This window comes from Eschrichtius robustus, chromosome 9 (assembly GCF_028021215.1).
Source record: "Eschrichtius robustus isolate mEscRob2 chromosome 9, mEscRob2.pri, whole genome shotgun sequence".
Classification (NCBI taxonomy): domain Eukaryota; kingdom Metazoa; phylum Chordata; class Mammalia; order Artiodactyla; family Eschrichtiidae; genus Eschrichtius; species Eschrichtius robustus.
Window position 1 is genome coordinate 52,168,064 of NC_090832.1, and position 6,104 is coordinate 52,174,167.

The following is a 6,104-nucleotide window of genomic DNA, read 5'->3' on the forward strand; positions in this document are numbered from 1 at the left end:
CTACTTACATTTTTGGTCCTTTCTTCTTCTGACCTTAAGATAAACCAACTTTAAAAATGTTTATTTCACAAGGATATATTAAATTGGTATATGATAAAGTAGCAACTAAATTATTGGATGTGTCATTTTCATTACATTTGCTACCTACTCACTGCTCCTCATGCATTCTGGTGATTTACTATAACTAATCATATATATTTAAATCATATGGGCCTATAAAAAAGATATTATTTGTGATAATTTAATAATCATGCAACTTCAAATGTTAGGCTTTACTTTTAAGGATCATTTCCACATTTTACTCCTTTTGTTTGGATTAGCCAGCCATTTTATGAGGGCCATCTTGTGTTCCTCTTGTAGAAAATCCAGTATATCAGTGTTTCTTTCAATTCATAATGAATGGTACAATTAAGATTTAAGTAGAAGCACACTAGTACAGGAATTGAAAGCTACTCTGAACCTGTAAATGAAACGTTACACTTTTAAATTGTTCACATGTTGCAACCCAGCCTCTAAAAAGCTGCCATATGTAAACTTAATTTGAGATGGAGCTTTTTAAAATAACATGATTGCTTGTTACACTGAACCTCTTCCTTGTCATGTGCTCACCAAAAAAGCTCATTTTATCTAAAGAAAGACTCACAGATGCTTCAAGGAAGAAAAGGAGAATTTTCACTACATTTGTTTTAAAAAGAACATCCTGTACAAGTATTTAAGGGTGAGGAGAAGACCTTACACTCATTAACTCATGTCCTACCTACTTCTCCCTGCTTTTCATAGCTTTACAAAGAAGCACATTTGGGAAGTGATTTGTCCATCATATATGAATCAATTTTGAATAAATATGTAGCTTTATATTTATTTTTTGTAGCTTTATATTTAAAACAATGCTTTAGAAAACTAATATTTCCTGTTAGAATTTGTGTCTTCAATACTGCTTTAAATCCCATTAACTTCTTTTCAAACTTAGATGTATCATTTCTAAGACTGAAGTAGAGGGTACATTTAAAGATGATGTTGCAATTATGGGTTTTCTCATTTTAATTGGGATTAATTAATTTTCTGAAAGGTAGAATGGAATAGCAACTTAGTGTAGAGGTTTGAGTCTTGGTGAGGTGAGAGAGATGAGTTCAAGGCTGCTGAAAATACCCTACTGACATGTCTTGGCTATAGGAAGAGGAATGGCTTTGTTCCAAAGTGGATTTCAGGCAATTATATGTACTACTGCCTAGGACTTAAAGGGTTTCTGACAACTTGGACTACAAGTAGAGAATTAGTGTCTTAGAAATTTTTCCTATCCGTTTTATTGTTACATCTGGGTCCAGAGGACCTAATCATGGGATGAAGCAGAGAAATAACCAAGTGCTTATGATCATTATGGAGATGAGGACTTGCAGGAAATCCTAAACATCCAAGGTCTTGATATTCACAGGATGATCTAGAATTCATGTTCTAAAGGGAGAGCATTTCTGGAAACAACTTATTACCCACAGGTCTCTGTCATTAAGGCATGGTAGTATCCTAATCAATATATCTTCTAATAATGGGGTAGATGATATTTTAATATATTTTAAGAGGAAAGTAGAAGGATTTTCCAGAGATCATTATTTTAGAGAGCTGGCTAATTATCTCATGTTTATAGATCTCCAGTAAAGATGACTTTAGTAATCTTGAGCTTTAAAATTTCTCTTTCTACAGTCTTTATAATATAAACAGAGTAATAGCAGCCATATATACATTTATTAAAATCACATTTCTCCCGGGATGGAATTCATTTACCCAGAATTTATTTAACCAATCACTGTATATGTATATATCAATATCGATATCTGTATCTATGCATTAAGCCAGAGCTTAAGATCAGCATGGAAAAACAGACTTGCTGTCCTGACTTGATATAATTCCATTCTAAAACAGAGAAATTTGATGTTTTAGGTAGCTTTGTGTCAGGTAAGTACATGATTTCCTTTCGACTTTATGAAATAGTGCAAATAGCTTATGGATCTTCAATTCTTCCCTTACGGACTCCTAGATGTCTAGGGATCTCAGGCTGGAACCCACTGGTTTACAGGACAAAAACAACTGAGTCACTGCTTGTCCATTGTGGTCATGTCAGGCACTATGATAACTGAGTTGAATCTCTGCAAAGCTGACCTGGATAACTAACAAACATGTGAATTTGAAGATGGCTCAAAATCCAGGAATAAATTTGCTACAGTCAATTAAATCTCTTTGTGTAAGAATGGTTCAAATAATGAGCTATATTTTTAAAAAACATACTTATGGTATATATTGAAGTGACCCCCAAAAGCCCAATTGCCTCAAAATTCCTCCTTTTACCCAACATACCTTAATACCATCCATTTCCTTTTCCACAGCATGGACTCCAGTAGGCTACTGTTTAAGATCAATTTTCCATGAGGAGGGCCTTGCAGTAGATACCTATTAAGTGTGCCATCCAGCCTCCCTTCTCTGCAAACTTCTCCCGTTCCCTCTCATCTACATGGTCACAGGATAGCCTCCAAGCAGCCATGGGTATAAATTATGAACCCTAATTTTTGTCCTGGCTAAAGTCTGGGCTGAACAGAGATTCATCCTTGGAAAACTTCAAATTGGGAGTAAAAGATCTGGTCTTTGCCTAGGTTGACATCTTTAATGCATGAGATATAAAAAATGGAGTTTGTTCAGCCATATTTTCTACCATGAAGACTGGGTAAAGAGATACATAAAGTGGGCAAAGACAGAGAGAGTGTCTGGTGCATAGTTTCAGTCCCATCCTGAGACATGGCCTTGGTTTGATCCTTATATTTTCTACTTTTTGCTTAAGTTAACTTGAGTTGGGTTTTGTTTCTTGAAATCAAAAGAGATCCAACAGACAGACTGTCCTGATGGAAGCCTATCGTCAAGTCCCACAGTCACATTATTGCCTCTATCAGATCAGCCAGTAGTTATTCTCAAATGCACAGAGAATCTCTGTCTCTGAAGATCTAGGAATACAAGCCAGGTACCCAGGAGAGTCAAAATGATATCTTAGTTCACATCTGACAAGTCCAAGATTGATTGATTGATTTGCTGTCAAACCAAGTAATTATTTTAAATAGTTGCCATACTCTTTAAAATGTTAGCAGACTAACAAAAGGGAACACAGAGAGGCAACTATCTCCTCCATGGTACTCAGAAAAGTAGAACGGTTGCTTTTGTGTGGGTAATTTATTTCTCTAATTTTGGAGAGAAAAAAAAAAGACCTAGTCCATAGTTTTATTATTCAAATACAGAAAGCAGAGTTTTCCATTCTTCATACAAAGCTGAGGTGGACGCAGCTGGAAATAACTGAATAATTAAAATATCAATCAGAACAGGGGAGATTAAGTGACTTTACTTGAATAGAGCAATTGGGCAGAATTAGAATTGGAAGGAAAATAAAATAGTTTACAAAAGAGGGAAAGCAAACAATTTAACATTGGCCGGGTTTTCAAGTAAGGGATGACAACAAGTGGTACTTGCTCCAAATGTTGCCATAGGTAAACTGAAGAACGTCCATTTCTCTGAGACATGGACATTCATACATTTTACCTTGTTTGTAACATTTGCTTCCTCCTGCTTCTGTTGCCATGTACACAGTGAATATGACTTAACTTTCAAAGAATACTTAACTTTTGATATTTAAAAAGGCATACTGTATAGAAATAGCACCTTATTTATTTCTCTAGCTATCTATGTATCCCAGGAAATTTAATAATGGATAACAAACAATAATAAAACATACTTTGAAACTGCCAAGAGATACATAAAATCTATAGTATATGGTTATTAATAAGAATTGAATAATTAACAAGATTTTTAAAATAGTGCAATCACCTTTCTATTTATAATTAGGTATCTGTATTAGTCAGGGTTCTCCAGAGAAATGGAACCAACAGGAGATATAATATAGATATAGATATATAGATATACATGGGGAGGAGGGAGGGATATTTATTATGAGAAATTGCCTCACATGATTATGGAGGCTGAGAAGTCCTAAGATCTGTAGTGGGTATAGTTACTGATGTATAGTTACAGTCTGTGTCTGAAGGCCTGAGAACCAGGAGAGCCGATGGTGTAACTTCCAATCTGAAAGCTGGCAGGCTCAAGACCCAAGAAGAGCTAATGTTGCAGTTAAAGTCCAAAGGCAGGGAAAAAAGTCAACGTCCTAGCTCAAAGCAGTGAGGCAGGAGGAGTTTCCTCATACTCAACGCTTTTGTTCTATTTAGGTCTCTGCTTGATTGGATAAGGCTACCCACATTAGGGAGAGCAATCTGCTTTACTCACTGTGCTCATTCAAATGTTGGCTTACCCAAAAACACCATCACGGGGCTTCCCTGGTGGCGCAGTGGTTGAGAATCTGCCTGCCAATGCAGGGGACACGGGTTCGAGCCCTGGTCTGGGAAGATCCCACACGCCGCGGAGCAACTAGGCCCGTGAGCCACAGCTACTGAGCCTGTGCGTCTGGAGCCTGTGCTCTGCAACAAGAGAGGCCGCGATAGTGAGAGGCCCGCACACCGCGATGAAGAGTGGCCCCTTCTTGCCGCAGCTAGGGAAAGCCCCCGCACAGAAACGAAGACCCAACACAGCCAAAAATAAATAAATAAATTTAAAAAAAAAAAAAAAAAGAATAAACTCTTTTTAAAAAAAAAAACAAAAAACAAAAAACACCATCACGGACACAACCTGAATAATGTTTGACTAAATGCTGGACACCCCATGGCCCAGTCAAGTTGACACATAAAATTAACCATCACAAATCCACCCCTTGTAAACTTGGCACCCATGTGCATCTCCTTAATCTCTAAATAAAGACAATAACAAGGTCATAATTCTACCTACCATGATACAACTATCCTGCATATGGCCAGAAACACACTAACCACTTTCACAGAAGAGGAGGTAACGTCCTGGAATGGTGTTTACTCTTTTCCTTGATATCCCATAACTTAAATTCTACGATGTAAAATTAACGATACTTAAATTCTACGATGTAAAATTAACGATACTTAAATACGATGTAAAATTAACGATACTTAAATACTTAAATGACATAAAGCCAATATATCTTATTTTATATGATAAAGGAATAAGAGAGGGAAGAAAACAAAGATATTTGAGATACACACACACATACTCATAACAAAATAAGGGGGAGTACTCATGACAATTACGTCCTCATTTCTATAACTAGTTATGTGGTCATAGCTAGTATTTATAACTACCTTCTTCCACTACCAATTTTGTATTCCTTTTGTCTTCAGCAAGCACCTCAGCTGCTCACGGTTCTTTACCTGGTGGAGTGACCCAAATCTTCATTCCTGAAGGGTCTGGGTCATCAGTAGTCCTGCCTGGATTGGGCTGTTGTATTTTTCCATTGGCCTTAATCACAGGGTATGGTGATACTAAGGGATCTCCTATATTCCAGACATACTCTTCCTTACCTCCATTGTGAAGCAGTAGTCCAAGTCCCCCTTGGTAGTCAGGATCAGTCACCCCAGCCAACACAGAAATTTCCTTCTTTGCTTACTGATTAAAATGCATGAGGAGCCCAGTGTGGTCAGGCAGCAGTTTTAACTTCCAGTTCAATGGAATCATTGTGTCTCCTGGTGGAAGCATTCCACCTTTTGGAACTAAGACCTCTAAGCTAGCAAAACATAAGGTCACATGGACAGGAAGCAAAAATTTTGGTAATAAGTCAATAGGGGTGATAGTGAGTGGTGACACTCCCATTTCTACCCCTTGAGTCCTGGACCTGTGAATCCTAGCAATGGGAGAAACAGCATCATGTATTAGGTATCTAATTAACAACCAGATTTTCCTGTTATATTAGGACATGGATTCAGCGATCAGAATTTGGTCACTGATAATGTACAAATACTGAACACACATATTAATGTGTATCTCTATTCATTTCTTTTTTTTTTAATAAATTTATTTATTTTATTTATTTTTATTTTTGGCTGCATTGTATCTTTGTTGCTGTGCACAGGCTTTCTCTAGTTGTGGCGAGTGGGGGCTACTCTTGGTTGCGGTGTGCGGGCTTCTCATTGCAGTGGCTTCTCTTGTTGCGGCACGCG